Raw genomic sequence first — 12,230 nt, 5'->3', positions numbered from 1 at the left:
CCAGCCCCTAGAACACTAGGCAAGTTCAGCCCTATGGGCAAAGAAGAAACAGAACAAGCCGACACGAGGCAGAGGCACCAAACCCCAGGGAAGCTGGAAACTGCTGCATACACACACCCGACCCCACCACTGAGACCGGCCACAGGGAATGGCCTCCATCCAGTTACTGCCCGGGATCCACAGCCTTGCTCAGGGCTGTTCAATAATTACCAAGAAAGGGCAGCGTTTATGAGAACTTCCAAGCAGTCCTTCCATGCCTCCCCACATCTTACAAAGCCAGACCAGGAAAATGCCATATATTCCAACCTCCCTCCCTGCCCACACTACCCATCAAACCACGACTTCATTTTATCTCTTAGTTGCTACTGTATTATTATAAGCTGGTTTTCTAGAACAAGGCAGGGTATGTATAAATAACTATCTCCATGAGCATTTCCTAGAGACAACCTTACCCCACCAAAAAGAGTCTGCCCTGCATCTCTCTAAGAAACAGATACAGTCCTTTAAGAACTTAGACCCCTAAAAAAGTCTTGATCAATTCAAGGATCTAAGGTAGGAATCAGTTATCCTTCAGGCTTTCAAGCTCTCAAGGCATCACTCACTTCTTTTAACTTTTCTTCCCTGCAATGGATCTCTCTGAATCCTTCTGAGTGTGTTTTCAGTCAGTTTCACTAAGGGGCTTGGTGAGTTCCAAATATTTCTAGAAATGAACATGCGTAGTCTGAAAACTAGTTCCTTCAAAAACCCAAGAGGGACTTCCCTGTGGTCCAGGGACTAAGACTCCATGCTCCCAATGCAGGGATCAGTGTTTGATCTCTGGTCAGGGAACTAAATCCCACAAGTTGCAACTAAGACCTTGTGCAGCCAAATAAATATATATATACTTTAATATTTCTATAGGGCCTCCCTGGTGGCACAGTGGTTAAGAATCAGCCTGCCAATGCAGGTGGTCCCTGGTAAGGGAAGATTTTACATGCTGCAGAGTGACTAAGCCTATGCGCCACAACTACTGAAGCCAGAGCACCTAGAGCCTGTGCTCCACGAGAGACGCCACTGCAGTGAGAAGCCCCTGCGCTGCAGTGTGGCTCCCGCTTGCTGCAACTAGAGAAAGCCCGCACACCACAATGAAGACCCAGCACACCAAAAATAACTTTTTTTAAATTTCTATAAAAGAACACTTGTAACCTGAAAACTAGTTCCTTCAAAAGTCCAAGAATGGAGATCCCTTTAGAAAACTAGGAATAGAACCATATGACCCAACAATTCCACTACTGGGCATATACCCTGAGAAAACCATAATTGAAAGAGACGCATGTGCTCCAATGTCCATTCCAGCACTATTTACAATAGCTAGGACATGGAAGCAACCTAGATATCCATCAATGAATGGATAAAGAAGTGTGGTGCATATATATAATGGAATATATTACTCAGCCATAAAAAGGACACATTTGAGTCAGTCCTAATGAGGGAATGAACCTAGAGCCTATTACACACAGTGAAGTCAGAAAGAGAAAAACAAATATCATATATTAACACATACATAGATTGAGGGCAGGAGGAGAAGGGGACGACAGAGGATGAGATGGTTGGATGGCATCACCGACTTGATGGACATGAGTTTGGGTAAACTCTGGGAGGTGGTGATGGACAGGGAGGCCTGGCGTGCTGCGGTTCATGGGATTGCAAAGAGTCAGACACGACTGAGCGACTGAACTGAACTGATAATCTAGAAAGATGGTACTGATGAGCCTGTTTACAGGGCAGCAAATTGCTCAGACGGTAAAGAATCTGCCTGCTATACAGGACCTGGGTTTGATCCCCGGGTTGGGAAGATCCCCTGGAGAAGGGAATGGCTACCCACTCCAGTATTCTTGCCTGGAGAATACCAAGGACAGAGAAGTCTGGTGGGCTACAGTTCACGGGGTTGCAAAGAATTGGACGTGACTGAGTAACACTCTCAGTTTCACAGTGGAGATGTAGACAGAGAGAACAGACTTGTGGACTCAGTCAGGGAAGGAGAAGGTGGGACGAATTGAGAGAGTAGCATGCAAAAACATAAATTACCATATGTAAAACAAACAGCCACTGGAAATGTGCTACATGACACAAGGAGCTCAAATCGGGTTCTCTGTGACAACCCGGGGTGGGGTGGATGGGGTGGGAGGCGGGAGGGAGGTTCAAGAGGCAGGGGACATATGCATATCTATGGCTGAATGGTGCTAATGCATGGCAGAAACCAACACAATATTGTAAAGCAATTATCCTCCAATTAAAAAACAAACTCCAAGAGAGGGGAAAGAACCGAGGCATCTGAACCAGCAGCGTCATTTGCCAGCCATGCAGACGAGCCACCGTGGAAATGGACCCTTCGGCCTCAGTCTAGCTTTCAGATTATTGCAGCACACCCAGTGTATTGAGTGCAACTTCATGGAAGAACTCAGGCCAGGCTGCCCAGCTAAGCTATTCCCAAAACCTGACACACTGAAACTATGAGATAATAAATGTTTACTTTTTCTTTTTTTTCATCAAGGAGCATCTCCCTACTCTTCATGCTGAGATCCAGGGCCTAAGTCCCTAGCAGGCAGTAGAGCTCAGAGGTCTAAGACAAGTAGCAGTTAGGCAGACTGGATTCAAACACAGTACCTGGTGGGCTGCCGTCTATGGGGTCACACAGAGTCGGACACAACTGAAGCGACTTAGCATAGCATATCAGTTAGGCAGACTGGAGTACTTACCTTGAGCATTAGTCTCTCAACCTGCAAAACAGGAGGAGTAAGAACACACTTTCCAGAGAATATATGTTAAGAATTAAATAGTATTTTAGTAGATTCCTCAGAGAAGGCAATGGCACCCCCACTCCAGTACTCTTGCCTGGAAAATCCCATGGATGGAGGAGCCTGGTAGGCTGCAGTCCATGGGGTCGCAAACAGTTGGACACGACTGAGCAACTTCACTTTCACTTTTCACTTTCATGAATTGGAGGAGGAAATGGCAACCCACTCCAGTGTTCTTGCCTGGAGAATCCCAGGGACGCGGGAGCCTGGTGGGCTGCTGTCTATGGGGTCGCACAGAGTCGGACACGACTGAAGCGACTTAGCAGCAGCAGCAGCAGTAGGTTCCTGGTAAGCTGTCATTTTTATTATGTCCCTGTTGTGTTGTTCCTTTAATAATTTTTAATTTAGAAGAAAGTTTTTTTGGTCACGTCATGCAGTATGTGGGACCTTAGTTTCCTGACCAGGGATCAAACTCGAGCCCTCTGCACTGGAAGCATGGAGTCTTAACCACTAGACTGCCAGGGAAGCTGCTGTTATCTCCCTGTTGATGGTCCTGTTTTTAGGCTGGAGAGTCCAAATTTCTCTTGGTCTAACTCATTCATTGTATATTCACTCTTCTCCTGACCTTTCTAAGCCTTTTTCAGGCTTCAGCAAAAGAGTCAACAAAAGTCTTCCAAGGTCACATATCCATCACAAGGACAAATGGTCTTCCATCTTATTTCTAGGACACATCCTAAAGATGTCTGACATGCCATTGTAGGAAATGTGCTGGGATAAGCATTCTAGAAGGGTTCCTCAATTCCCTTCTTGGTATCTCAAAGGCCATCACTTTACAAAGAGAGTGTAGACACCTTCCTCCCTCCTTCCTGGAGGGATGATAATATTTGACAGGAAACTAGAGGAGCCCAAGGCCTCTTGCTGCTAATTTCCACCTCCTGACAGCCACCCCACTGTGATCTTCTGACAAACCCAGGGGCACAGACTGAATTTTCCTCTCCACTGGGCTCATGTCGAGGCTCCAACTCAATTACTTGCTCACCTTGTCGAGCAGTGTCATTATACACACGTAGGTCCAGAAGTTACCTTACAAGTCTTGGAGACACATTTGACTTTCAAAAAGAGCCAGTGACGGGGGAGGTTGTTCTCTTTAGTATTAGTCGCTCAGTCATGTCCAACTCTTTGTGACCCCATGGACTATAGCCCACCCGGCTCCTCTGTCCATGGAATTCTCCAGACAAGAACTCTGGAGTGGATAGCCATTCCCCTCTCCAGGGGAACTCCACAACCCAGGGATCAAACCCAGGACTCTGGCACTGCAGGCAGATTCTTTAATGCTGAGCCACCAGGGAAGATCCCTTTAAACTAAGAACATAACCCTCTAGTGCTTTATTTACTAACAGAGAAACACTTCAGAGAGAGCTCTGGCCGTTAGTGTCATAACCAAGTAACTGAATTGAGCATCACTAAGAGCAAGACAATCCAACACCCACATGCTTCCTGACGTGTTACAGGATGAAGTACACAACAGCACTTCTAAAGTCTTCTTATAGGACTTCCCTGGTGGTCCAGTGGTTAAGAATTCACCTGCCAAAGCAGGGGACATGGGTTCAATCCCTGGTCCAGGAAGATCCCACATGCCAAGGGGCAACTAAAGAAAGTCTCTGGGCAGCAATGAAGACCCAACACAGCCAAATAAATAAATAAATAGTCTTCTTACAAAAGCATTTAACCTGAATCCAATGAGGCCACTAAACCTCCTTCCCAGATTACATGAAATAAGGGGATAGAGGAACAAATTCAGTGATACCACAAGACAGCAATCAGACTAACCCAGAATATGGGACATCTATAGGGCAACTATCCCAGGCTCCTTGAAAAGCCAATGTCACTAAAAACATTTAAAATGGGAGGTGGGACAGGCAGGAAGAAGACTCTTAGATTTAAAGGAACATAACTACCAAACGTCTTGTGTGAATTTTGACTAAGTCTTAGTTTGAAAAATATATTCTTGGGATGATTGGAGAAATTCACATCCAGATTGGATACTGAATGATGTCTTTAATTACCATTTATTTTCTTAGGTTCAGTAATGGCACTATGTCTGTATTTAGGAATGGTTTCATTCTTGGGAGATCCAAGAGTAAATTAGGATGATATCTGCACTTACTTTCATGGTTTTGTAGGCTGGAAGAAGCACAAGCTGGAATCAAGATTGCCCGGAGAAATATCAATAACCTCAGATATGCAGATGACACCACCCTTATGGCAGAAAGTGAAGAGGAACTAAAAAGCCTCTTGATGAAAGTGAAAGAGGAGAGTGAAAAAGTTGGCTTAAAGCTCAACATTCAGAAAACTAAGATCATGGCATCTAGTCCCATCACTTCATGGAAATAGATGGGGAAACAGTGGAAACAGTGTCAGACTTTATTTTTCTGGGCTCCAAAATCACTGCAGATGGTGACTGCAGCCATGAAATTAAAAGACGCTTACTTCTTGGAAGGAAAGTTATGACCAACCTAGACAGCATATTCAAAAGCAGAGATATTACTTTGCCAACAAAGGTCCATCTAGTCAAGGCTATAGTTTTTCCAGTGGTCGTATATGGATGTGAGTTGGACTGTGAAGAAAGCTGAGCCCTGAAGTATTGATGCTTTTGAACTGTGGTGCTGGAGAAAACTCTTGCAAGTCCCTTGGACTGCAAGGAGATCCAACCAGTTCATCCTAAAGGAGACCAGTCCTGGGTGTTCATTGGAAGGACTGATGCTGAGGCTGAAACTCCAATACTTCGGCCACCTCATGCAAAGAGTTGTTGACTCATTGGAAAAGGCCCTGATGCTGGGAGGGATTTGAGGCAGGAGGAGAAGGGGACGACAGAGGATGAGATGGCTGGATGGCATCACCAACTCGATGCACATGAGTTTGGGTGAACTCCAGGAGTTGGTGATGGACAGGGAGGCCTGGCATGCTGTGATTCATGGGGTCACAAAGAGTCAGACACAACTGAATGACTGAACTGAACTGAACTGAGACAAGTTTTCTGGAATGAAGTGTCATGATATCTGCAGTTTACCTTCAAGTGGTTCAGGGAGAGAAAAAAAAATGCACACACTCACAGGCTCACACACAGAGGTGAAACAAATGTAGCAAATTCTTAACAAGTGTTGGTTCCTGGTAGAGGGCATTTGGGTGTTAATTGTGTTATTCTTTCAATTCTTTTGTATGTTGAAAAAACTGCAAGTTAAAAAGTTGGGAAAGGTTTTTTTTTTTTTTAATTGGCAAGGCTATTACAAAATTAAACCTCTGAGAACAGAACACTCTATTATTCTCTTAAAAAAAAAAAAAAAAAACACCTGAGCCAGGGGAGCCCTACAATGCATAATGGGACTAAAGAAACCATTAGCTAATTGAGTGACAGACTCGAACATACAGGGGAGGCTGAAAGAAGTGTGGCTGGAAAACATATACTGGAATCTGAGCTATAAATAGCAGCCTTAGCCACCTCGCCTCTGGGGCCCTCAGGTTTCACTCCAGCCATGCCATGCACTCCACAAAGGGCCTTTCTCTTGCACCAGGTCTTCCCTGGACCTTTTCAGGCACTGCTCAAAAATCAAAAAGCTGATGAAAACATGGGTGTTATAAGTCAAGTTCCAGAACTGGAACCAGATTCAGCATCGGAGGCTCACTGACCTCCTTCAATCTCGTGCGGCCCTGCTCCATCTGCGGTTGTGCCATTCACACGTGTATAGCGAGCGAGCACTCACTCTTCCAGTCTCTGACATCCAACAGGTACGGAAGAGACAAAATGCTGTGCCCCTGGGTGTTTATATTCTAGCTGAGGCAAACAGACACTATCCATTTTTTTTAGTACATCACGTAATTCATTAGATTGCAGCAAATGCAGTAGAAAAAAAAAAAATGAAAGGAGGGAAAGAGACAGGGAGTGACACAGGTGGAAGGAGGCCCTGGGGTGGTGAGAAAGTCTCACCAGGAAGGTGACAGTGAAGCAAAGACCTAAAGAAGAATGAGGCAGGGGTGCCATGTCTCTGTCTGGAGGAAGGGTATTCCAGGCAGAGAGAGAGTGAGACACAGGCACCCCAAATGGGGGCCACACCTGACTGGTCTGAGCAAGGGCAGGGAGGCCGCTGTGGCTGGAGTGGATGAGGAAAGACAGAAGTAGGAGATGAGGGTGGCGGGAAGCGGGAACTCACAAGGAAGGTCTTGGGGCCCTGGTAAAGCATCTGGAGTTCACTCTGCGTGAGACCAGGAGCCACCAGAGGGCCGTGAACAAGGAAGGGAGGTGATACCTGCGGCAGCGCCGTCACACTGGTTGCAGGAGGAGCGAGAGAGGAAGCAAATGAGACCAGGGAGGAGGTCATGGCGGGCAGCCAGTCCAAGTGATGGCAGTGTCTCCTGGGTATGGGGTGCCAAAGGGAAACACCCCTTTCCTCCTTGCCAGCATGTGTTAAGAAAGCCCTGTGGCTGCCCACCTAGCACACCAGCCAAGCTCCACTGGCCCACCAGGCTCTTGGAATCAAAGCCCTGGGCACATTACTGGCAGGGGCTGCAAAAGTGCCCACTTAGAGCATGGCTGGAAGAAGTCAGGTTCAATTACAATCAAGTGGAACATACATCATGAAAAATTTTCACTGGCAAGAGACTTCAGTTCCTTGAAGAAAGCTAAGGCCCTGAATGCATGTGAACTTTAGCAAGCCTATTTCTTCTCTTCTGTTCTATAAGAACCCTCTGGTTACCAATACCTTGTGATGCTACTTTCTGGAGGTCAAAGACAGCAGTAGGGTTAGCTATTAGAAGCTAGGGGAAAAGAATTAGGAAAATCCTCAAGTACTGTGCCAGGAAATCTCTTTAAATGCTGCAAACTGGGAGAGGCAAGAAGACATTGGGTGCTTCCTAGTGGAAGCACACACCACCTCAGCAAGTAGGGACTCATGGACGACTCTTGCCACTTTTGTGGATGCTTGACACTTTCCAGAATAGTTTTTGGGGTTTTTTTTTTAGCCAGCATACTAAAGAACAGAGATTGTAAACTTGAAAAAAAAATACAAATTTAACATTACCTACACATCTTGAAAAACGAAAAAGAAAAAAATATACAATCAACCTGCTTAACGAGTAGCTCTTGACTCTTATTTTGAGAAGCTTGCAAAGCTTCAGATTTGCAAGTGGCTTCAGGTTAATAATTTCCTATTGGGAAGAGCTGTTACGTGCAACAAGGATGAGTAATATTTTTCTAAGAGTTACTTTTTCCCTTTCCCAACTTGGACTTTTTAATATGTTTTTTGCATATGGTACCAATAAGTATAGATAAACAGAGCAAGGAAGTTACCTTCCTCATTCCCACAGAAGAAGAAAAAAGAAATTATATATACCAGAACTGCCAAACTGTGCCCTTATAATGCAGTTCAGTTAAATCCAGAACCCCTACCTGGACAGTCTCGCCACCAAGTACAAAAGGACTTTCTACTTTAGAATCATCTTCTATCATGACTGTCCCTCCCTCCCCTCACACCCCCCAAAATGCATGTGCACATATACACTTCTATCTTATAAAAGGAAAAATATTTTCTTCCCTTTTTCTTCCTGACTAGGAATACAAATGGAAGGATCAACCTGAAAATTTGAGAAAAACCCAACAGGACACAAAGTAGGATACTTTCAGGGGAGACCAAGTCCTCTCGGGCCAGGAGTCTCAGAAGAAGCCCAGTGAAGACGTGACTAACCTGGCCTTAACAGAGCTGTGCAACGGAGCAAACAAACCTCCTTCTTCCTGCCTCCTTCTGCCCTTGATCCCACAGGCCCATCAGAAGAAAGTGAAAATAAGCAGGGCATTCATTAACAGGTCAGTGTTCCTTCTGCACATAGCTGTGAAACACTGGTGCACAGAGAAACGGAACTGCAGGAAATTCCAGAAGGGCAGAGAGTAAACAGACTCCTTTCCCTTCCCTGGATCCCCGTTAACTCAGACACACACAGGCTGGAGACTACCCCAGGTTTAAAGAGAACACCCTTTCATGTTCCCTACTCAGTAAAGGAAGCCAAGGGGCTTCCAGGATTCACTGTTAATGATGTCTCTTTGGCTTCCAACCTCAGTTGGAGCCTAACAAGAGAAAGCCTTTTCTACCAGGCTAGCAGCAGGTCATAAACACTGGAATTCTTGTTGGGGCACCAATGTTGACTTTGCTTCACCCCACCTTCCCGAGCCCCCGTCACTCATGCCCTCTTCCCAGAGCACAAGGTGTGAGAGTCCTAGCATGGCCTGGAAGTCTCTTCTGTAGGCTAACGCTGGGAATCCGTTCTTAATAATCATCTCTAAATTAAAGTCTTGGCTGACAGAGGGTTGCATTAACTCCTCCAGAAATGAGAAGAGCTTCATTTCACAAAGTGTGTGAACTTTTCTTTTTTTCTTGTGTATTCATTCAAGACGCATTTTCTGGGCATCCACTATTGACACTGTGCTAGAAGCTGTGTTATCATGAAGAATGGAAATAGACATGGTCTCTCTGCTTTGAGGAACCTCACCAAGTCAGTGATAAAAACAGAAGTCACTAAATAACCTCCCAGAGAAATGTAAAGCTGCAGCTGTGAAACAGATTTCATGCAGGAGACCTTATGGTGCCATGAGCGCTGGATACTTGGCCTGGTCAGAGCATCAGGAAAAGGTTCCTGAGGAACTGACAACTCAGCTGTGATCTGAAGTCTCAGGGAGAGAGCCAGCAGGTTTGGGGGGTGGGTGTGAAGTAGGCTGGACGGGCACATCTACGGGCAGCGAGATGCATCTGGGAAACTGAACAGAGACGAGTGTGTGGGTGGAATGGGGCAGGAGAGCCAGGTGGTGACCAGATGTGGCAGTGGCTTGTGCGCCCCAGTGTTGAAGTCTTTCTCTATCCTAACAGCAGCAGCATGGTACTTAACAGTTTTTAATTAATCAAGGTGTGACAACATCAGCTTCATGATTTTAAAAATCATTCCACAGCATGGAAAATAGACTGGAGGGGAGTAAGAGTAGATGCAGGCAGAGCAGACAGGAGGCCAGAGGGAAGGACTAGACGAGTAGAGGCAGAGGTTTTAGAAGGGGACAGACTTGCAAAGGTAAAAACCAAGAGAACCAGTAAACAGACCAGCAAAGAAGGTGGACAAGAGGAGTGGACTGTAGCTCAGTTGGTAAAGAATCTGCCTGCCATGCAGGAGACCTGGGTTCAATTCCTGGGTCAGGAAGATCCCCTGGAGAAGGAAATGGCAACCCACTCCAGTATTCTTGCCTGGAGAATCCCATGGACAGAGGAGCCTGGCGGCCTACAGTCCACGGGGTTGCAAGAGTCGGACACGACTTAGTGACAGAGACAGAGACCACCACCAAGAGGAGTGGAGGGATCAAAGACAATTCCTAGGTTTCTCACTTACTTAACTGGGCAAATGGAGGATCTATACATTGAAATATGAAACACTAGAAGAGGTCTAGGTCCAGGGAAGAGGGGATAAGTTCAGATTTGAATACACTGAATCTGAGGTGCTTCTGACATATCCACAAAGAGACGGCAAGACAGCAGTCAGGCACTGGGTACAGAGCTCAGAGGGAAGGTCTAGGCTGGAGATTCAAACCTATGGGTCACCTGCACAAGATAATTATGCATAAAGAGGATAAGAATGTGAAAACAGAAGAAGCGGGTGGAATGGTAGGAAACTCAGGTCATAATCAAACAGATGAAGATGACCTTGCAAAGAAGACAGAGAAGAACAGGCAGAGAAGCAGCAGCAAAGTCAGAAAGGAGTCCTGAGAAGGCAGGAAAGGGTGGGCTCCAAAGCCTGGATGGAGAGTCTGCCCTTCAGATGGGAGGAAGAGGGATAGCTCGCCTTCAACCACAAGAATTGGGAGGAGAGGTTAGGCACACACATCCTCATTTCGGTTTATGACAGATTCATCAATCATGATTGCCCTAATTTTTTTTCTTAGTAGCTTTAAACTCTTTATTTTGTACTGGGGTATAGCTGATTAACATCATTTTTTTAGATGCAGGGTCCCAGTGTTCTAAAGTCCAAGCCCCTACAGCTACAAATGCTTTACTCTACTTGCAAAAAAAAAAAAAAAGCACCCGCGTAAACACTCCAGAACCAGCTATTCATCAGAGTCATCTATCTAACAAGTACATTATAGACAAAGAGTCTCTCGTGAATCAACAGAGTGTCCTCTTAACACAGAAACAAACAAACAAAAAAAATGCCTCATTTGTCTTGGTGAATCTCACTGTTTGTCAAGCTATTGCCTATTTTTAAAGTGATTTAGAGGGAATAAATACAGATCTGGGAAAGGTACGTCTTTAGAATAAACTGCCAGTGTACATGAGTTATTGCTGACTTGTCACCAGAAGTCCTCTTCCCCAAGCTGGAGAAAGTCCTCATCACCCATTAATTCCTAGGATTCCTAGACCAGGCCTGTCTTAGCAGCTCATCTATTCTCTGCGCCTTCAGGGAACCTGGGCAACTACATCATCACTCTCCATTGCACAGAATCTAGGCTTTTTATTTTAAATACAGTAGAGATTGGTTTTCAATGAACAAACCTCCTTTTCAACCGCATCTGAACAGCAAAATGTAGGAGCCCAGCTAGAAGAGAACTTCCATGGTTTAGGTTCTGCTTTTAAAAAAATCAGCAGAGTGAGGACTTCTTGGTGATCCAGTGGCTAAGACTCCACCCTCCCAATGCAGGGGGCTCAGTTTGATCCCTAGTTAGGGAACTAGATTCCACATGCAGTAACAGAGTTTACATGCTGCAAAAAAGACTGAAGATCCTGCATGCTGCAGCTAAGACCTGGAGAAGCCAAATAAATGAATAAAAATTTTTTTAATTAGCATAGAGGAGGAATTGGATGAAGGCAGTCAAAAAGTAACTACCTCTAGTTGTAAGATCAATAAAGACTGCAGGTGCAATGAACAGCATGGTGACTACAGTTGACACTGCTATACGGCCTACTGGAAAGATGCTAAGACAGAGACAGAGACCGCACCATCAGATGCAATGTTTCAGGGCTGTTTTGTTGGGTTTTTTCTTTTTCTTCTGGAGAAGAGAAGGAAACAGCTCATATCCAGGCAACAGTCTTGTTTTCCTATCACCCATTCCAGGTTCTCTGCAAGGCTACCATTTCATGCCTGAAACAGCAGTCAATTCAGAAGTGGATTGTAATGATCAGAGACAGCATGGGCCCTCTAGGAGGCAGCTCAGCACCACAGTATGACAGGTTTCAGAGGACTGGAGGAAGTTTCTAGAACTGCACACACAGTACAAACTAGCAACCTGGTTTAGAAGAAAAGTCTCCCAAATCTTCCTTGAGTAACTTAACCTCTAGACATGAGCAACGTCCAATGTGACGGCCATAAGCCACATGTGGTCACTGAGGACTAGAAATGTGGCCTGTCCAGACTGAGGTGTGCTGGGGGTAT

The 12,230-nt window shown here is 45.4% G+C and overlaps 1 protein-coding gene across 7 annotated transcripts in view; it reads right to left on the bottom strand.

The window, feature by feature from the left end:
• WWP2 (WW domain containing E3 ubiquitin protein ligase 2) overlaps positions 1 to 12,230 on the bottom strand; it is a 176,815-nt gene that overhangs the window by 86,879 nt on the left and 77,706 nt on the right. The window lies entirely within an intron of this gene.

This window comes from Bubalus kerabau, chromosome 17 (assembly GCF_029407905.1).
Source record: "Bubalus kerabau isolate K-KA32 ecotype Philippines breed swamp buffalo chromosome 17, PCC_UOA_SB_1v2, whole genome shotgun sequence".
Classification (NCBI taxonomy): Eukaryota; Metazoa; Chordata; class Mammalia; order Artiodactyla; family Bovidae; genus Bubalus; species Bubalus kerabau.
Note: the sequence above shows the minus strand (reverse complement) of the source record. Positions and strands in the feature narration are given on the sequence as shown.